Below are 22,838 nucleotides of genomic sequence, written 5' to 3' on the forward strand. Positions count from 1 at the left end.
AACGGGGGTTGGGGGACTGCATCTTTCTCTCTCTCTCTCTCTCTCTCTCTCTCTCTCTCTCTCTCTCTGCTAGATCTAAATCCACCCAGACAACAAGCAGTGAAGACAAAACACCAGTAGGCAGTAAGAAGGCTTTAAGAATTTTCTGAATACTGAAAGCAACCGAAAAACATTATAACTGACATAATAATGTTAAAATGACCAAGAAATAAAGAAAACATCAAGGCACTAGATACAGGAGCTCAAGCCAGTCAGAAGAAAACAGAAGTATTTACAAGAGTAAATGAGAACAGAATCACGTGGTGCAGAAAAAGTACGAGCTTGCAGAGATTAGCAACCAAGTTAGCTGTACAGAGACACTTTGGGTGAGAGGCACCCATGGCTCTCTGACCTGCATATCATGAATGCTGGTTGTTTATACTAATAATGAAGTATGTATGAAGAAAGACAAGCAGAAAAATTATATATAACAACAATACAATAACACACAGCAGCAGAAATATTCATTTTTTTTCCCTTTTCCATGCATTCACTATTTCACCCATGTATTCCTTTATTCAACTAATATTTTTTTGAGTCCATACTACATTCCAAATACTGTTTTAGACAGTAGGGATAAAGACAGGCTACAAAGTGATCAAGCTGGATTAAACAGACTAAGGACAAATGCACAGTATGGGAAGGAGGAGAGGGTTGAGGGCCCCTCTAAAAAAAGTGCTTGCTACTGGGTGCATGAGAAATAGGCACAACTCTAGCCAGGTAATGCAGCCCCACAGGTACTCCACCTGCAAAGTGTGTTGAGGGCTAAATTTCAGCCTCCATTAGTCTCTTAGCCTCCAGTCTTGCACCATGCAAGCTGTGCAGTAATACCAGCAGTACATGTGTGCATGCACACCTTTTATTATTTTGAATTGCAAGAAATGCAACTTTATTTTGATTGCAGAATGGTTTGCCTATCACTGAAACAGCAAGTCAAAGATGCCTTGCAACAAGGACACATGTACAATAGGGCATTTCTGGCATCAGAAGACATGGCCTAGCATTTGCGGGTGAAATATGTGGCCACCTGTGAGATTCAAATGTTTGAAGGTGGCACTGAGATTCTAGGGTAGAAAAAGTAAGAAAAAAAATGCAAATGTTTATGTTTCTTTTCTTTTCTTTTCTTTGCAAAGGAACAATATCCAATGAGACATTGTTCTTCTTAGGAAATTGCTCCTACCCCTTCCCCCCATAACATAATCGATATAAACATTGCAGAAACCTCCCTCTCTGAGCCCAGGGAAGTGAGAGGACAGTGGAGAATTTTCTCTCCACATCTAATTCCGTCCTCATTTCTGAAAGGGGATGCTGACTTGCAACCCCATGGTGCCTGCAGGTGCAGCCGACAATGATGCTTGCAGTTTCCATGAGCCATTGCGTTTTCTGCTGAGTGAGATGGAAATATGACAGGTGAGGGCCTGACATTCTCTTGCCTAAAAAATACACTAGAAAATAAGGCTCCTTTCCTGGCATGCAGTGTTCAGAGGAAGACATGAAGATTATATCCATCTGTGCTAATAACAGCAAACAAGTGTGAATGATGCCAACATTTGATTAAAAACACCACATAGGCAGGGGAAGTCTATTGTGGGCTGATCACACCAATGAGTTATAACCGAAATCAGTGGCAGACAGGTATAATTGCATGTCCAATCTGAAGACAGACTTCTTCCTGTTTGTTTTATTTTACCTTCACTTTAATTTCCTTATAGTGTCACAATCTAATTCCATTTAATGACGGGGGCAAGGGGCGGGAAAAGAAAAATTTAATAAATTTCTACAACTAGTATTATTTGACAACAGATGGGCTGCTTCCTGACAGAAGGAGTTTTGCGTGTGAAGAATTCTAATTTAGGCCTTTTTCTGCCATGTCAGTTTCATGCTAAAAGTTTCAAAGCTAAAAACCAAGTCATATTGACAGAATAACACTTCCGTAGTGTTTACTCTTAGTAAGGTGCCCCCTCTTAACTCCATTTACATCTACAATTTTACTATCTTTAGAGCTGGACCTATTGAGGAATAAAGAAAGAAAGAAACAACAGGTTTAGACACAAAGAGAGATTACATAATTTGTCTAGGATCACAGACAGATCTAGACATGCCCAAAGTGGGACCTGTGCAATGTCTTATTCCATTTGCATGGCTATAAAGGAATACTTGAAGCTGAGTAATTTATAAAGAAAACAGGGTCCAGGCATGGTGGCTCATATCTGCAATCCTAGCACTTTAGGAAGCTGAAGCAGGAGGACCACTTGAGGTCAGGACTTTGAGACCAGCCTGGGCAATTCAGCAAGACTCTGTTCCTACTTTTTTTTTTTTTTTTTTTTTTTGTTTTTTTTTTAGTTAACTGGGCGTGGAAGCATGCACCTGTACTCCTAGCTGCTTGGGAGGTTGAGGTTGGAAGATGGCTTGAGCCTAAGAGTTTGAGGCTGCAGTGAGCTATGATTGCACCACTGTTCTCCAGTCTAACAGAGCAAGACCTTGTCTCTAATTAGAAAAATAAAAATAAAAGAAAAGAGGTTTATTTGGCTAACAGTTCTTCAGGGTGTCCAAGAAGCACAGCACCAGCATCTGCTTCCAGTGAGGTCACAGGGAGCTTCCACTCATGGTGGAAGAGGAAGGGGAGCTGCTGTGTGCACAGATCACATGGTGAGAGAGGAAGCAAGGGAGAGGAGGGGAAGGTGCCAGGCTCTTCTAACAACCAGATCTCCTGGGAAATAATAGAGCAAGAACTCATGCCTCACCTGGAGGACTGCGCCAAGTCATTCATGAGGGATTTGGCCCATGATCCAAACGCCTCCCATCAAGTCCCACCTCCAACACTGGGGATCAAATTTCAATGTAAGATTTGGAGAAGACAAATATCCAAACTATATCATACTCTGTGAGTATGGCATCAAAGCCTCTGCTCTCTGCTTGTCTTGAAACCTGCTTCTAGACAGCATCTTAGGGGGTACCAATAAGTATCCCCATATTCTAAACCAGCGTTTCTCAACGTTAATACTAGTGGCATTATGAAGAAGAGAATTCTTTGTTCTGATGGGCTATCCTCTGCATTGCAGTATGTTGAGCAGCATCTAGGATTTATATCTACTAGATGCCAGAAGCATCACCAATCTCCAGTTGTAACAACCCAAAGTATCTCCAGGCATAGCCAAATGTCCCTTGGAGAGGAAAACTTAAACCCCATTGGGGGTTAATGGTTCAGCTAGAGGAATCATTCTAAGTATGAGTAAGAAAACGATTGACTTAGAGCAGGGTTTATTAACGTTAGCACCACTGACATTTGTAATCAGATCAATGTTAAGGATGAGTGTCCTGTAAATTGTAGGATGTTAAACGGCAACCCTGGTCTCCATCAACTAAATGCATTAACACCCTTCAAACTCACTGTGACAACCAGAAATGTCTCCTTACATTGCCAACCAGGGCACAACTGCCCATAACTGAGAACCATGGTTCTACCTCAAGGAGTGTGTCTACCAATGCAAGACCTAGTAATAGACTGTGGGGCTGGCCTCACCATACTTGGCCAATCAGCCTTGTTCAAGCCTTATGGGGCACAGAAAAGACAGTGGTGAAGGTTGAAGATGATGGAGAGTCGGCCCTGTCAGCTATGATGGTGATGGAGCCAAATTAAAAGAAGTGGTCCTTGGTCTTCTAGAAAGGAACTCTGTCCTGGTCTCACCTCTAGAGACCAGGTGAGGGTCACAGAATAGGTTCAGCTGAGGTGACAGAGGAAGGAAAGAGACTTGGCCCAAGTCAAATGAACTGCAGTGGGTGGAACTTGCCACAGAAACCCTGGAAATCGCAGATGCCTCCAAAGTAAAGTTCAACTGTGTACAGCTGCTGCTCCCAGAAGATGACAGCATCAGACTTTAACTCCACCACCAGCCACAGAAGCAGCTGCCTTTTTCCTCTCATGGCCCCTCTCCTCTTAGTGAGGAAACATGTCAACTTCACACTCCTTTTTTACTGAATGGTTGTCCTGTCTGTGGCTTTCCCAGGAAAGGAAAGTGAAAAAATTTTCTAATGAAGGAGAAATTGCAATAGACTGAATTGGATGGTTAAGGTCCTTGAGTGGCCAGAATTCCTATGCTTTATGCACATTATTCCCCCATGGGTAAGGATAAAGAAGGCTACTGATTAGATTGAGATGTAAGAATGCATTTGTTGCCTATTTGTGTTATACTGAATCCCACTAGTCTGTACGTTACCAGAACCTCTTAGTGGGTAGACGGGAGTTAGGTAACTACCTAATGACACATTTTACACCAGGCACTTACTAAGAGTTGAGGGCTTGGATAAGACAACTTAGGAGGTCTCTTTTTATGCGATTTAACTATCTTTTTAATATAATGGTCTAAAGGAATATGCATCCCTAAAACCAGGAGCAAAATGGTGAAGATTGTGGATATATTCTGTCTTTGCCATGAATAACTATGCTACCAACCTACCCACTAGAGCTAGTGGCGTGCAAACAATTTCATGTATCTTTTATTTCTTCTCTGAGATTCTCAGCAGAACCACGAGAAGCATAAAGATATCGCTTAGTAGGAAGAGCCTCTTACTTCCTGGTCAAGCCCTATAGAATGCAGTGACCCCCAAGGGATTGGCAGACAATTCTGATCTGTTTGCAAAGCCATGACTGTGACGCAAAAGTAGTTTGGCAGAGGGATATTGAATATGGCAGAGAGATATTGAATTCACTATGTGTTGCAACCCTTGTGGGCTGAATATATTCATATAACTCATATACTTGACTACCTTAATCCTAGATAAGTGCTTGAAGGTGTATTTACTTTCACTAATAAGTAGTTAGTAAATCAATGTCAAAACATATACCTTCTTTGATGTTAGTCTTGCTCAATATTTTAGATGTTTAAAATACGTTTGAGAATACTTTTGGTAATATATTTTATTTTACTTTGGTTGCTACAATCTTTGTCACAGCTCCTCTAATGAATAAGTCATACTTTTAATAATCCCTCTCAATGTAGCTATCGTTTTACAAGACTTTCTCTATCTCTCACTTGGTTAGCTGAAGCAAATGCTATTTAACAGAATGTAAATCCTATTTAACAGAAAGGAGCTCCCCATGAAGGTGCTGCCCTCTTCTTCCCTTGGGGAGCCTTATGCACAAAAGTGCCTCTGTATGCAGAAGGCACCTGGATACCATAAAAGGTTGTACCCCATGGGGAAGGCATAGGAACAGATAGATGAGTCAGGGAAAAGCAAGGTTGATGGAAGATGTTGGTATCAAAACAGCTAGAACTTGATTTGGAGCATTTGGGTTATTTCTGACTTATTCCTCACCTATACAGCAAAACCAATGTGTTTTGTAAACAGGGCACTGATTCCTGTTACGGATAGCTGGAGACATCTGACTGGAACAATGAAAGATGCTGACCAACACCAAGACTTGACCGGATTTTGGGAACTAAGAGCACACTGGGCTTTACCTAACGGTTTGATATAGGCTTAAGAAACAACTGGCACATGTACTGATGCCCAGGCACAAAGCACAAACACAAATTTTAGTAGCCATGACAGACTTCTAAGGAGCCCTTGTCGATGAGGCTCTACTTCAAAGATGCCATGTTTGAGGGGCCATCAAGGTGGTGATTCACTGATATAAGGGCAAGGGTCAGGCAGGGTTTAGAATGAAAATAAAAGTACCCTGTTCTTTCAATGAGCAAGAGAACCACAGAGTTCCCTGACATCTGGATCCAATGCCCATCCTCACTCCTTCTTTTCTGACACTTTGTATCCTAGCTTATCACTCAAGAGGAATTCAGTGAGCACTTATACACACATATGTATCCATAAGTGCCATTCATCAGACTGTGAATAAATATGAAACCTAGAGTGCTTTGTCTTACAACTAAACTTTTTGATAAGCCCAGAACACACATGTCTGTACAAGATGACACATGAATAGATACATAAAGTATCCTCAACCAAGTTGAGAATAGGGCTTCAAAGCCACCAAAAGTAGCTGGTCAGTCACAGTCCCTGAAAGGATTCCCTGGAAAGTCAGATCCTGCTTAGTCATTCAAAGCAGCGCCTCCCCTCATGAAAAGACGAGATCACAATGCAATCAGTCAAGCTCATCTGGGGCCCAGAGCCTTTGCAGAATCTCAGCCCACCAGTCTGTGGCTCAGGTGTGCCCATCTAGATAAGAGTCCCACTTTGATGTGTGTGATCACAACGTTCCTCTCATCCTTGCCTTTGAGGCATTTGTCTATGCTTCTGAGTTGGATTTCAGTGATATTTTTCCCTGCCCTGGTCACCTAGGGACTGCAAGATAACAGAGGCACAGAGCCTCCACTTACACAGAAGAAAGCAGGCTATGGGACAATCAACAGCCAGTCCCTTGAAGCTCTATCAGAGGTACTCAAGCAGTTTCTGAAGAATCTGATGCCGTGTAGGTCTGCCCACAGAAATAACAATCCTCACCCTTTTCACCTTTTTATTCTTTTTATTTTTGAGGCAGAGTCTCACTCTGTTGCCCAGACTAGAGTGCAGTGGGTGTGATCTCAGCTCACTGCAACCTTCGCCTCCTGGGTTCAAGCCTCAGCCTCCCAAGTAGATGGGACTACAGGCATGCACCAGCACACCCAACTAATTTTTTGTATTTTTAGTAGACACGGGGTTTCACCATGTTTTCCAGGCCATTCGATCTCCTTCCCACAAGTGATCTGCCTGCCTGGGCCTTCCAAAGTGTTGAGATTACAGGTGTGAACCACTGCTCCCCATCTATCCTCACCCTTTTTTAAAATATGAAACTGAAGTAGAAGTATGGAGAACATGGCTAATTCTTGTGTAGATAATCAATAATACTCTCTTAAATAAAAATCATATTTACAACAAAGGCACAAAAGAAAAAACTGGATGATTTTGGATGATTAGCTAATGTGGTCAGAAGTCAGTAGTCCCACTTGTTGCTCCTATATACATCATGTGGAACTTAAAATTCCCCTACTTTTAGTTTCTACTTTTCTGGGGGTGGGGTTGGAGGAAGTTAGATTAACAAATGCAGCCAGACTGTGACGATTATTCATATGTAATATAAATATGCGTATATAATATAAACTGATATATATATATAAATTATATATACACACATATATAAGAAGAGTTAGTAATGTTTATGTTTTATACATATGTATACAAACCCAGAAGAGTTATATATGTTATGTATATTAATGCCTCATATATACTGATATTTTCCCATAATTCAAAGGGATTTTAATAAAGGTTGTTTGAAGAATGACTTGCAAGACATACAAGCAAAATAAAATTTTCAAAATATGCTCACAATTTAACAAATAAAATAGGTAGTATATATATGATCTGTATTTTATAGTTTTAATATATTTTACATCGATCACAGATTTACATTCATAATACAATAATTTATAAAGTATACACATTTAATATATAAAATTGTGTGTGTGTGTGTGTGTGTGTGTGTGTGTGTGTGTATAAAATAGCCTTTCCATGTGGCAGGGACTCTTACTAGCACTGTATAGTAACTCTTTTGATCCTCTAAACACCATAAGGCTCAATTATTTTAAAGATAAGAAAAATGAGGCCCAGAGATGTCAAGTCTAATAAACAACACACAGCTCATGAGGCTCTAATACAGCATTGGTTTTGCCATAGGTAGAGAAGCCTGAAAGAAAACATTGTGTGATATGCCAATGTGGTCAGTAGTTAGAACTTCCATTTGTTGCTCATATATAAGTCATGTGGATATTGAAATTCCCCTACTTCTAGTCTCTACTTATGTATAAATTGGAGGAGACACACATCCACGCTGCCTTAGTCTAACTTTGGTTAATACCACATCATTCAACTCTTTGCATTTTTCTCTGATACTTCCAGAAATGCTCTCTCTTGTTTAGGAAACTCTCTCAATTTATGAAATGTAATTGTGCATCTTTTTATCATGTCCCCTATGGTTCCTTTAAGAAAACAATTTTATTCAGATACCTTTTCAGCACCTAGCACCATGTGTATGAAACACTTGGCTGACACTATCACAAGATATAAAAATAATTTTATATCATGTTAAGTTGTTGGTAGAATGTGCCAAAGAATCATTCCCAGAAGCTCTGATGACTCAGACATACAACCAAGGCATAGTAGATTATTTTTTCCAACAGCTAAAATGGCACAGCCCTGTGACAGTTGCATTTTAAACATTGGGAAAATAAAAGAGGAAAAAAGATCATTCTCTTGGCCTACTTGCTTTGAAAATATGGCACTCTAGAAAAATTAAATACAATATATAAGAAGAGAAATTGATAAGGGGTGCATGTTTTCAAAACTTTTGCCCAAAATAGACTTCAAACATTTTATAGAGCATATCTGCAATGTGCAGTTTAAATGATCACAGTTTCATTTTAATAAAATGCAAATGCATGGATCGGTGTTAAATAGATTCTACTGAACAATCTGCACAATTTGCCTACTCCGTGCTGTAGAAAGCACTGCATCTCTCTGCTTTGTACTCACGCACTGTCGTCTCCCTTGTTGTAGAGGAGGCTTCTGAACAGCCTTTTCCAGCAATGAGCCTGAAAGCAAACTAAAACCCAAGTTCCCACCAAGATGACCTAGGCCTGAATACCCGCACTGATCTTTCGTGGTTAATCAGTCACAGTTGGTTCTGAAAGAGGAAAAATATCTATTTTATTTTTTTACTGTTGCCCAACAGCCTTAGTTGCAGCTTGAACACTCCTGTGCACGCATAAGCTCTCCCAGCTGCTTTAAATGCCGTAGGATTAATTTTCGACCTAAATAAATCTAAGTATAAATTTCTGTATCTAGTAACCTAAAAAACTGTCAATTATCTTGTTTTCTAACCTGTTTCTGTCTCTTAGAATCTTTAAACATATTTTGAATACCTCGGCCATACTGTCACTTTAAAAATAAGTATAATAACTTTGGCTTGCTCACAACCTTTTTAAAATAAGCAGTGTGTAAGCATCAGAACCAAGGAAACATGGGATTAATTTATTAGATAAATAAGGTTTATTCACGCATGCTTCTGGCTCTCAAAAATTAGAATCACTTACCTGTTAAATAAAACTAAGGTTGAATTCATGAAAATCAAGCTGAATTATTATAAGAAAGTGATGAGATATCTTTTGTCAATATTTTTATTTTGCATGTCTTCCAGTTCTTCAAACACCAAAAGAAAAAATGCACGTGAATTCATCCCTTGGTGTTTCAAGGGCATGTATTAGCTTTGCACGTTGCACTATTATTGCTGTCTAGCTCTTGGGGAATTTCAGACCCTACTCTTGAATGTGGCTTGCATGTTCAATTGCCATTGGAACAAAACAAGAAATGGGAGCAATATTGGTCTACAGAGTTCAGCTGTCACAGAGAATGTCATTACTCTGCAAAAATTAACCCAAGGTCTTTGTTCTAGGAAGACATGGCGACAATGATCAGACTCAGAGAACAAATTTATCAGTGTGGACTAATCTGAATCAGCCATACAGAATGTAACAATAAAACCGAGAGTCAAAGACCTTGGAATGGGTCATCCTTATCCAAACCAGGCTCATGGACGAAGGGGTCCTGGGCTATAAATGGAATTTTCCCATCCTTAAGATGCCTACATCCCTCCAATGGAGATGGCATCTGTGGACTGGCCACAGAGGATGCTTCCTGGTATGTGAGTTACACAGATCCTCTTTTTTCCCAGCTTTCCTGAATTCCAAAGAATGTGATTAAAATTAACTCCCACTGGAGATTGTGTTGACCATAGGATGTCTCTTTTCTGCAACAAATGAAATATTCGTGTTTGGTTTCCTAGAGAAAAGCCTGGAGATTAATGGGCTAGACTCTCCCATACCGTCTTTGTTGAGATTCCAGTACTATCTCCAAATCTCTGTAGGATTTGAGGCATGTTACTCAGTTTATTTAATTCTAAATTACTCACAAAAGAGAAAAGCAGCCTCTGTTGGTCAGCAACTGACCTAGTAGTACACCCTAAGCCCTTGCGATGCTAGAAGTTGGCCTGTGCCTTGAAGCTAGGTTGTGCCATTGTCCTGTTGAACAACAACAACAAAAAAACCACAGAAGAGCAATACCAGGCAAAACCACTGTGTGATCATGATAGAACAAGACAAAACGAAGACATGTCTGAATGCTCACACAAAAAACGGTGGTTAAAGGTGGTTATCCAAGCACTCAAACATGATCAAGTATCCACCTGTCCTGGCTATCATCAGTGGCTGTTGTTTGTTTGTCAACCATTGATTTAATATATGCTTCATTTTTCCTCCTCTTACGTAAGATTAAGATAACCAGTCATAGAATTGCCCATACTTCCTGATAGTAACAATGGCAAAGCCAAGCCTAGTTTCTCAGAGCCCTCTGTAAATCATTTTACACAAGCCCCAATTCTCTCTTTCATACCTTTGTACTGAGGCATCCCCTATAGTATATAATACATATTCTTCCTTGTGTAAACAGTCAACAGAGGTGAGAAGAAAACCTGGGGTCATGAGTTCAAGACCAGGCTAGGCAACGTAATGAGACCACACCTGTAAAAAAATTTAAAAATTAGCTGAGTGTGATAGTGAGCAACTGAAGTCCTAGCTACTCAGGGGGCTGAGGTGGGAGGATTACTTGAGCCTAGGAGTTGGAGGCTGCAATGAGCTATGATCACACCACTGCAGACCAGCATGGGCAGCACAGTAAGATCCTGTCTCTAAAAAAAATAATAAAAATATATAGAAATACATAAAAGAGTCAATAAACTCAAGTTCATTCAAGTAGAGGGGGACTCTCGTGGTATCTGTTCAAAGAAAATCAAGATAATAGTAATGATCTTATAGGATTTTTGTAAAAGGAAGATGGGATAACAGATGCAATTTCTGAACAACATACTTGGTAGTTACAAAGTGAGTGACAAGCATGGTATTGTCATTATCACATCAGTCTCTGAAAAAATGTATTAGCCAAAGTTAGCATCCCTGAGTAAAACCAACAGCGTGCTAGGGTCAATGAAAATTTTCTCTAACTCTAGAGTCAAAGGGTTTTCCTAGACTGTTGCAAACTCACCAACTGTTACGTAACTTGCTGGGGCATCTCACTCAGTTTTTCAGACAATCAGGGTTTTTCTCAAGTGTTGACATTTAATTGAATCAATCACCATGATTCAATTACCTCCCCAATGGGTCCTTCCCACAACATGTGGAGATTATGGGAACTACAAGATGAGATTGGGGTGTGGGGGGCACACAGTCAAATTATATCTTTCTGCCTCTAGTCCCTCCCAAATTTCATGTCCTCACATTTCAAAACACAATCATGTCCTTCCAACAGTCTCCCAAAGTCTTAACTCATTCCAGCATTAACTCAAAAGTCCAAGTCCAAAGTCTCAACAGAGGCAAGGCAAGTCCCTTCTGCCTAAGAGCCTGTAAAATCAAAAGCAAGTTAGTTACTTCCTAGATACAATGGGGGTGCAGGCATTAGGTAAAAATGCCTGTTCCAAATGTGAGAAATTCACAAAAACCAAGGGGCCACAGGCCTCATGCAAGTCCGAAATCCTACAAGGCAGCCAAATTTTAAAGTTCTAAAATGATCTTCTTTGATTCTATGTCTCACATCCAAGGTAGGCTGATGCAAAAGGTGGGCTCCCATGGCCTTGGGCAGCTCTGCCCACATGGCTTTGCTGGGTAAACCCCCCTTCCCTCAGATGCTTTCATGGGCTGGTATTGAGTGTTTGTGGCTTTTCCAGGCACACGGTGCAAGCTGTTGATGGATCTACCATTCTGGGGTCTGGAGAACAATGGCCCTCTTCTCACAACTTCAGTAGGCAGTGTCCCAGTGGAGATTCTGTGGGGAGGCTCAACCCCACATTTTCCTTCCACCAGATACGCTAAATCTTCTCTCTCATGTTCAAAGTTCCACATATCTCTAGGGCAGGGGTAAAATGCCTCCAGTCACTTCGGCAAAACACAGCAAGAGTCACCTTTATTCTAGTTCCCAACAAGTTACTCATCTCCATCTGAGACCACCTCAGAGAGGACTTCATTGCCCATATCACTATAAGCATTATGGTCAGAGCCATTCAACAAGTCTCTAAGAAATTCCAAACTTTCCCACATCTTTCTGTCTTCTGAGCCTTTCAAACTGTTCCAACTTCTGCCTGTTACCCAGTTCCAAAGTCACTTCCACATCTTTAGGTATCTTTACAGCAGCACCCCACTCTCAGTACTAATTTACTGTATTAGCCCATTCTCACACTGCTAATAAAGACATACCTGAGACTGGGTAATTCATAAAGGAAAAAGGTTTGACTCAGTTCAACATGGCTTAGGAGTCCTCAGGAAACTTACAACTATGGTGGACGGGAAAGCAAACATTTCCTTCTTCATATGGCAATAGCAAGGAGAAATGCCAAACAAAGGGAGGAAAAGCTCCTTATACAACCATCTGATCTTATGAGAACTCACTATCACGAGAACAGCATGAGACTAACCACCACAAGATTCAATTACCTCCTAGTGGCTTCCTCCCATGACACATGGGGATTATGAGAACTACAATTCAAGATGACATTTGGGTGGGGACACAGCCAAACCATATCACCATGCCATCTACTAAAACAGTCAGGCATGTTTAGACATACAAAAGTGACTATGTGAACTGTATAAACCAAGTCAAATAGAGTAAAAATAAAAGAGTATCTGTGTTTAGCGTAGAATCAATAGAAATATGTAAGGTTCAGTCAACATGCTTACAAAGAAAAAGCATAATTTAAATTACTTCTTGTGATGGTTAGAAAGAGACAGATTCTTTACAGCAAAATGCTGACTTGTAAACCACTGTCATAGACAATTGTTGGAAGAGTATTTTCACCTGCAGAATGAAGTGTGCTCAAGAAAGGTACACCTATTGGTTTTAGATCTGTGGGCTTTGAAATAAAATCATTTCACTTTTCAATTTTAAAGCAATCATGTTGTGGACCATTTCAGAAAGAGCTGGAAGAACCTGAGAGCTGGGAGCTTATTCAGAGTCATGTTTAAAATATATATATATATATGGAAGCCACTAAATGTACATTAACCATCAAACCCTGAAAGAGCTCTTTGGAAGGTACATCAGCTACTGATAAAACTTTGTTGCAAACCAGAACTCTGTAAAGAAATTAAGGAAAGATCCAAAATAGAATACACAGATTTTATTTTCTTATAGCAGAAACTTTTAAACACCGTTGTTGTTGTGTTTTAATCTCATTTGAAAACAAATGCAAAGTTGACAACATAAGCACTCACCACTAAGGGGTGTAGAATATATCTAATTTGTTATCAAAGAAACTTGAAAAGAACTAGTAGGATCTCTGTTTATTTTCCATGATAGGGTTGAAGCTGCCTTAAAATCAGGAAACATGTGTAATGACTTTCCTGTTTACATCTGAGGTAGAAAGACATTCATTAAATGAATAAAAGGAGATTTAAAATAATTAAACATTTTTGAACTTCCACACAAACATGCCTTTTGCATACCTAAAATAAATACAAAACGGATAGGGACAGGAGGAAGGAAAATTCTGGGCAGAAGAGAGCTGGTTCCTGATGAAGGTCCTACCCTTAAGCTGAAAAGCATGCAACCACAGTCCAAAGTGAGAACTTACATTTCTGTTTTCCCACTTGACTATTGCCTTTTCCAAAAACACCCATGGCCCACCCTGCCCCCCATCCTGTGCCCAGAAAAACTCCAGGATTTGCTGGCAGAGGGAAGAAGGAGCTGGGCAGCAGAGGGGAGAAGGGGCTGGACATCAGAGACTATGGTTGGACGTCAAAGAGAAGTGGCTTGACTTCAGAGGGACAGTTTGATGGCATAGCTTTGGAGAAGACTCTGGCTGGTGATGACTAGATTCTTGGGGAAGATTACCTTCTCGCTCCATCCCCTTTTCAGTTTCCCTTCCTGCTGAGAACTATTTTCACCAGCAATAAAATCCTCTGCATTTACCATCTTCTATTTGGTCATGTGACCTCATTCCTCCTGGATGCCAGATAAGAAGTTGGGTGCCATGAGTGTGGATACAAAAGGCTATCACACCAACCCTCCACTGAGCTGTTAACACTTACACTGTACGCAGATGGCAAAGCAAAATGGGCAGTGTAACACTTCCTCTGGGGCTTCAGGGGTTGCAGGCACCCACTACCAGATGCTGCCGTGGGGCTGGTATGGAGTTCATTCTTGCATGGTGCCCAAAATTCCTTGCCTCGGCTCCTGTACCTGTTCACCTGTGTTTCTCCTCCCATGAGGGGTAGAACAGTGTGTGAGTGGAGGTCGCCCCTGCTGGCCCCGAAGTAGCCAACTAGTTCCAGCACAAGTGCATTCCAGTTCCCACCCATGAAGGGGTTTGGGAAATGCTGTATCCTGTTTCACTAAGAAACTTGTAAAGAACTAGTAGGGTCTCTGTTTATTTCCCATATTGGGGTGGAAGCTCCTAAAAACAAGAAACATGTGTAACAAGTTGTCTGTTTACATCTGAGCCCAAAAGACAATTATTAAATGAAAGGAGGCTTAAAATAATTGTTTTTATACTCCCACACAAACGTACCTCTTGCATACCTAAAATAAATACAAAATCACATTTATTAATTGTAAGTTTTGTGTTTCCATGTGATCCCATGTTTTCTCATTTTACAACTACTTTTAAAATATAAAAAAACAACTTAAGGGAAAAATGAAAATAAAACTTGTCCTCATACACTAGATGTTCCTCAAATGGATACTATCTCTTTTGATGATAAAGTATCTTCACTCACAAGCAGCAATATGTTAAGCACATCATCTATCACAGAAATAGTATAAGTTATAGACAGGAAATGAAAACAAAATGTTTCATTTGATAGGAATGGTGAAGCAGGAAATGAGAAGAGTAGAAAATGAACAAAGGCATGCTTTTCTTTTTCTATCACTAAACATTAAATGATGCCAATTTGTTATTTTCCTATTGGAACTGCAGGGGTAGGGTTTTACAAATGGAAACTGCTGGGTCAAATAAGGTTCTTGGCTTATGCACTCCTGACCCTGTTTCTACCATTCCCTGGGGCTTCAAGATCATTCACATGAAAGACATGCTTTTGAATATTCAGTTATATTTTCTCCTGCTGGTAATTTTCTCTGCAGATTGTAATGTTTCATGTTCCTGAGGATTGACAGAATGTTGCTCTTTAGGGATAAATGGAGCCCACTGAGAAGAGGGTCAAAATGAAGGAAGATTCAATTAGATATTTCAGAATTTACATGAGATGTTATCCCATGTGTCTATCAATATTGAAATCCAGCAAGAAAACGACACTTCGTTAGATAGTTCTGGAACTGCACTAGCTTACTTATCTTGATACCACAAGATAACTGCTTTTTTCAATTATATGTTACCTTCAGATTATTTGTAAAATAATAATAAGACTAATTAAAACAGAACAAAACAAACAACAAAAGTGATACAAGGCAGTGAATGGGGATTCTGTCCCAATGCAGATACCAGGGATTCTCTTACTGGGATGATGAATGGTTAATGGCTATGCTGCATGTGGAAGTAAAATGTATTTAAAAGTGGACCAATAAATATATAGCTTGGGCCTTTAAGGTCATGTCAACCAGTAGTTGAAACCACAAGGGATACGTGCTATCTGAGTGCCAACCATCGTTAATATAACAAAGACATTTAAGATGGGGGTGTGTCCCTGAGTGGCATTTTGCTTCCTCCCAGACAAGTGAGGCTTGACTGTCTGCATCAGAGCCCTCAAAACACAGTCCTGGGTGGTCTTCACTACCTAGCTGTTGGGACTCAGAAACCCATCCTCCAAAATATGGCCCTTTGATGTGCTGAACTGAAGAAGCCTCAAGGTCTCTCTTACCTTCTCCCACTCCCTTTTTTCCTCAAGCCTCTGTAACCTCCAAAGCACAAAAGGAAGTTGTTCTCTAAAGCTGTTTATCTGCCTAAAGTCTGGACCCATCAAAGAAGAAAAAAATGGCCTCTGGTCCCTTCCCTGAGATTCAGAACTCATATCACAGGAAGAAAGACTGAGGTTTGTCAACACACCTGGACAGACTTTTGTCACAAACCACTGTCTGCGCTGTAAGACCAAAGGACTTTGTTCTAAGCCACTGTATGTTCATTCTCCTAAAAATCATTTACTACCCCCCTAAATACCATCCTCAAGTCCTTACCTCTCTTTCCTCTAAGAAGTATAATATACAAGCATATCTACCCCATTAAGATATCAGGTAATCATTATCCTACTCCTTCCCGCCAACCTATGCACATTAAAGGAAATGTGCATGCCTTTTCTCCAATTAATCTCCCTTTTGTGAGTTGATTTTCAGTGAACCCTCAGAGGAGAAAAGGGAAGTTTCCACTGGGTGCCTACACAGCCAACAGCTTTGACCAAATCTTGTAGGATAGATTTTTGCACAGAGCCCAAGCTGGAGCCAGGGACAAAGCACAGGTTCCATGAGTTAATAATGATAAGGAAATAACTTAAGTCTAAGAGATGGAAATAGAAAAAACTCTCACCTTAATCCAGTGTATATTTTCCACAATGGGAAGGAAAAGGTGAGGGCAGATATCTAATAGATGCATATGCAGCTGAAAATATAAAGTAATCTAAATACTAGATCCAAATGCCAGATATCAACTCTTATAGTAAAAACCACCTACTAATATTCCCAAATATTATTATAAAGCAAGTAAATGTAGGTAATGTCTTGACATGTGGTGAATAATTTGGGCAGATGTGAATAATACATTTAAAGTTAGAAAAACTAGACCAAAGTTAGACATCAAACATCTTTATAATCCTAAAAACCATTTTATCTTCCCGAATGGACTTTATTTCAAACTTGAGCCATTTTCCCCACCTCTCTCCAGCATGAGGTTTATCTGTGGCTTTGTAACTAGAAATTTTATGGCATTAAAAAGGATTACAAACTGCATCTTTCCCTTCTCTTCGTTAAAAGTTATTAATTTAAATAATTATAATAAAAGATGAAAGTGAATGGCATTTTGAAAAATGTCAAAAAGCAACATGCATTGGCAAGGATGCTGAGAAAAGGGTACAATTATATACTGTTGGTGAGAAGGTAAATTAATACAACCTCTATGGAAGATAGTATGGAGATTTACCAAATAAGATAGAAATACCATTTCGCCCAGCAATCCCACTAATGGGTTTCTGCTTAAAGGAAGGGAAATCATTCTATCAAAAAGACATCTGCACTCATGTTTATCACTACACTATTCACAATAGCAAAGTAATGAAATCAAATTAAGTATCCATCAACAGATGACTGGATATATAATTGTTTACATATACCATGGTTTATATATCCGTGGAATACAACTCAGTAGTAGTCATAAAAAAAGAATGAAATTATGTCTTTTGCAGCAACATGAATGAAACTGGGGGGATGCCATTATCCTAAGTGAAATAACTCAGAAAGTCAAATGCTGCATGTTTTCACTTACAAGTGGGAGGTAAACAACAGGTCCGCATTAACACACAGAGTCGAATAATAGGCAATGAGACTACAAAATGTGAGGAGGTGGAAGGGGCACCTACCTACTGGATACAGGTTCCACTATTCAGGTGATGGATACAGTAAAAGCCCAGATATCACCATTATGAATATACCCATGTAACAAAACTGAATTTCTAACACCCGTAAATTTATAAATATTTTTAAATGAAAAATAAAAGGCAAATGAAAGCACGTTTTCTTAAAACATGTTATTATTTTGTTCTTAAAATAATTTTATTTATTAAAAGATATATTTTGTTAGTAAGTATATACATTTGCTAATCAAATAGTGGATGCAAATACAAAATATAGCACGTAGCTGTGAGCCCAGGGCCCTGCAAGTGGCATGCTTTCAACACTTAAGTTCTGACCACATGCCTAATGGAATGGATAGAAACTGGATACATATAAAATTTTCTCCTTTCCACACGTTCACAGTTTCAAAGAAATTTCTTTAAGCCTTTCCCTGGTCAAAAGCATGGAAATTTAATTATCAACTAAAGTTTGCTCTGAGATCAAATGGAGACACTGGGATTGTGAGTAATCAAATTAAATCCTAAGATAAAATGTCTCTGAAAGTAATGGATAAGGAAGAAGAGACCCCTGGGGACAGTTTCATTTAGTCTTCCATTTCAGGATGCTGTGGTGTACATTGACATGTTTTATTTGACTGTTGTTTAGTTTATTTATATGCTCTTTTGATGACTTGCACAGAAACTAAGTTCCTTTTCTACACTTTTAAAAAGAGCATCCCAGTGAAGTATAGACAACTTCGGACTTTATTTTTCTTCTATTTAAGATGAAATTCACGTAACATAAAGTGAACCATTTTAAAGTGTACTGTTCTGTTTGGTGGCATTTACTACATCCACATTTTTGTGAATCTATCTCTAGAACTTTTTCATCTTCACAAACTGAAACTCCGTAACCATGAAACACTAATTCCCTATAGTCCTCTTCCAAGCACCAGCAACCACTAATCTACTTTGTGTCTCTATGAATTGAACCCAAATGTCCATCAAATGAAAAACAGATAAATATAATAGAATGTGTCTATCATACAATGGAATAGTATCCAGCCATAAATCAGCATGCAGTACTGATTGATACATGCTACAATGTGAGTGAACCTTGTAAATCTTGTCAACATTTTATTAGGAGAAAGAAATGAGATAGAAAGTGTATGATTTTACATTTATGAAATATAAGATTATGTGAAGACACAGAGATAGGTTTTTAAAAGTTACTTTATTTTCTACCACCCAAAAATTACCATGTCCATTCCAGTATTGCAGGATATGAGATACTGAACATGCTCTAACATGGTGATGAATACAAATAGTCAATTAAATCACAGATACCATAATAAATTATTTTATTGTGATACAGATAACATGAAATTTATCATTGTAACTATTTTTTGGTGTATAATTGAGTGACCTTAAAAACAGTCACATTATTTTCCAACTGTCACTACCATCCATTTCCAGAATATTTTATACCTTTCCAAACTGAAACTCTATCCATTAGGAAGTAATTTTCCATTCTCTCTGCTTCCCAGCCCCACACAACCATCATTCAACTTTTTGTCTCTGTGAATTTGACAACTCTAGGTATCTCATATTGGTAAAATGATACAGCATTTGTCCTTTTGTGACTAGCTTGTAGTTTATTTCTCTTAGAATGATGTCCTCAAGGTTTATTTATGTTGCAGCATGTATCAGAATTTCCTTCCTTTTTAGGGTGGAATAATATTCCACTTCAGCAGTGTGTGTGTGTGTGTGTGTGTGTGTGTGTGTGTGTGTACACACACATACATATATATCACTTTTTTATCCATTCAGCCATCAATGACAGTTGGCTATTTCAAAAGTTCACCTTTTAGCTATTGTGAAAAACATGGCTAAGAACTTGGGCATACAAATATGTCTTTGAATTCTTTCTTTTTTTTTTTTTTTTTTTTTTTTGAGACGGAGTTTCACTCTTGTTACCCAGTCTGGAGTGCAATGGCGCAATCTCGGCTCACCGCAACCTCCACCTCCTGGGTTCAGGCAATTCTCCTGCCTTTCAATTCTTTTGAGTATATACCCAGAGGTAGAATTGCTGGATCACATATGGTAGTTCTATGTTTACTTTTTTGAGGAACTGCCAAATAGTTTTCCACAATGACTGTACCATTTTACATTCCCACCAGCAATACGACAGAGTTCCAGTTTCTCCACATCTTCATTGCAGCTTATTTTATGTTTACTTTATTAATGGCCATCCTAATGGATGCGATTTCCATGATCTGACAACATGATTTCTTGTGCATTACTAACGTCAACAATTGAGACTTTCAATGTAGTGGCCCAGGTTCCCAAGGCTCAACAATGAACGAAACAGCAATTCATGCCCTTGAAGAGCTGACATTCCGGTAGGTGGGTACTGACTGGAAGAAGAGCAACTGATTTGCAGTATGATTGTGGCCAAGATGGAACTAATCATAGATTTGACAGGAAATTGGATTCACTTTTGCCACCGTCAAGTTCTGTGACCCTGACCACAAGCCTTCAATTCTTCATTTATAAAATGACCACATGGTTGTCCAGACCCATGGGAACATGTATGAAGACATAATCACTTTCATAACACCAGGGGCCCCTATTTCAGCTAGATCGAAGAGAATCTGCTCTCTGTTCACAGAATGGACACATCTAAATCTCTCTATCCTGCATTTTTCTTCTGTTTTGTCTCTTCCTACACTTTCTTGTTAGGTTCCATGGAGATTTGAACTTGAGACTCAATTCCAAATGCATCCAGTTACCAGTTATTTCAATGTGATGGAGAATCACAAAGTGAAGCAAGTGGGATATATTTATAAACCTGAATAAGAGGTTGGAATTTCATGTTCTGATTGAGTAAGACCAGTCAATTAGGGCTAATTTCTGGTAGGAGTACAGGTGAATATTATCTTGCCTATAACTTGCAGGTGAGTGACTACAAAACTCGCATTTTTGTAGCAGCCTTCAATACCATTGTGCTAACTGCTGAGATCAGGAAATATCCCTCTGCTGGCTAGTTAGTGTTGTTGTCAGAAATTCAAGTGGGGCTGCCTCCTGCTTGTAGACACCTCAGTTTAGACCTCCTGGATCTCCTCCAGGAACCTGCAATTTAAAATGGTAGCCCCAGCTCAATCAGCCTCCAGGACTCTAACAAAGTGCCTTCCATCTGTTATAATTGATGAATGGGTCAGTAGGTTAGTGATCCTACTGCCTTCTGCATTAAGTATTTGAATTATACTTTTTGGACAATATAAATATCTCAAAGGCTTTTTATTTTCCCCTTCTGTCATCCAGGGTGGAGTGCAGTGGTGCAATCTCAGCTCACTGCAACTTCCGCCTCCCAGGCTCCAGTGATTCTTGGGTCTCAGCCTCCCAAGTAGCTGGGATTACATGTTTGTGACACCATGCCCAGCTAATTTTTGTATTCTTAGTAGAGACGAGGTTTTGTCATGGTGGCCAGGCTGGTCTCAAACTCGTGGCCTCAATCGATTCACCTTCCACAGCCTCCCAACGTGCTGGGATAACGGGTGTGAGTCACCGGGCTCAGCCTCAAATATCTTTTTCTACATCAATTTAGGGATTACTGATTTTGAACCACAATAATCTCTATTTACCAAAGAACAAGAGGAAGGTTTCAAATTTGAATTTCAAATGAATAAGCTCAGGATAAATTACAGGCAAGCATTATTACATTCCTATCATTGGTACCTTCAAAAGTTAACATAAATGAAAATTCCACTGCAAATTAAAGAAACAGTAAATGGGAATTGTTAATAATATCCTATTTGTACTCTTCCATCCATATCTTAAAGTGCTTAATAATCTATTAATCTATACTTGCACCAGAACTATTATTCCCCAATATAAAGTATCTCAGAGTCAAGAGACTTTCCTAAATGTAGTAATAAAAAAAGAAAGAAGTTTTTGGTACTATAAAAACTTGCTGTTAATCTTAACCACAAGATCCTTTATATTTAAACCAATAAGCTTGCCAACCTGTGGCAAATGAAAGCATTCACGTTCGCCAAAAGTAAAGCAAGTTTATTTCCATTCAAATGAATGAGTCTCTACCAATACCCAACATCTCAAAGTCAGAAATATATATAAAAAATATCTCAATTCAAGCGAATATACATGTAATCATTCATATATATATATATATACACACATATATATGCATATATGCTTCTACAATAGGAATTTCTGGCATGATCCTAGGAAAATTTTTTAAAGTCTAAAGAACTTCTCTATAATGTCCATTTTATTTTCACCAGCCAAACACTCTGCTGGAGATGCAATAAGATGATATCATCTGAAAGAAAAATATCTCTCCCGCTGATCAGTGAATTAAGATCTCATGGGGTTTAGGTATCGTTTTTCTCCATGTAGATACTATAATCATGGCCTGAAGTTGGATCTTACCAGAATATAGGTCCATCAACCAGTAGGGATCAAGACAGCATCTGTGAGTCAGACACCATTAACACCACCTTCTCTAAAACACCTGACTTGTTTGCACATTATGTAATCGTTACTGACCTGTCTTTAAAACAAGGAAAGGATGTTACATGATCTCTTCATGGTACTGTGGGGTGAGGAAAAAGTAAAAATAAAAAATAACACTATTTCACAAATCTTGGTTTCTGGCAAATCAGATATGTTCTAAAGGGAAGGCTATGAAACAGCTGAGTTTGAAAAAAAATAATGAGGCATTACAAGGCTATTCATTTCATTAAAAGTCCATGAGTTGCTTTAAAACTTGAGATGTATTTGAAAAAGTCTCTTTTTTAAAACCTGCATTAATCTTTGATATTAATTTTTAGGAACCTCCATTTTCAGATGGCACATGCCCAAATTGCAATTCCGAGGCAGAACATTAATGAGCATTTGTAATCCGATTTAATAATAGAGGGAAAAGGTGGAAAGAATATAGCACGGTAAAATGTTTTGCTTTATATTTATAGCCCTGTAATTTAAGAAGAATGTGTGAAATATAGCTCTGCGTATTGCTGGAGCAAAAGCACAAGTTTTGTGGCCAACGGGGAAAAAAACGCTTTTACTCCTTGTCAAACTGATCGAGAAGTTTTAAAGGCTCAGGAAATAAACTTTTAGATACTGCATGACTGTATTACTTGAAAGAAAAGAGAATGAAGGAAAAAGATGAAGAATCCCAGACTGTCTCAGATG

The 22,838-nt window shown here is 39.0% G+C and overlaps 1 protein-coding gene and 1 long non-coding RNA gene across 4 annotated transcripts in view; one reads left to right on the forward strand and one right to left on the reverse strand.

Annotated features, from left to right (window-relative positions):
• Positions 1-22,838, reverse strand: part of NLGN4X (neuroligin 4 X-linked) — a 339,546-nt gene that overhangs the window by 91,998 nt on the left and 224,710 nt on the right. The window lies entirely within an intron of this gene.
• Positions 15,807-16,050, forward strand: LOC116556615. Its single transcript, XR_004271087.1, has 2 exons — positions 15,807-15,933; positions 15,972-16,050. It is a non-coding gene; the product is annotated as an uncharacterized LOC116556615 (long non-coding RNA).

Source organism: Sapajus apella, unplaced genomic scaffold (assembly GCF_009761245.1).
Source record: "Sapajus apella isolate SASKATOON/1434 unplaced genomic scaffold, GSC_monkey_1.0 scaffold17, whole genome shotgun sequence".
Classification (NCBI taxonomy): Eukaryota; Metazoa; Chordata; class Mammalia; order Primates; family Cebidae; genus Sapajus; species Sapajus apella.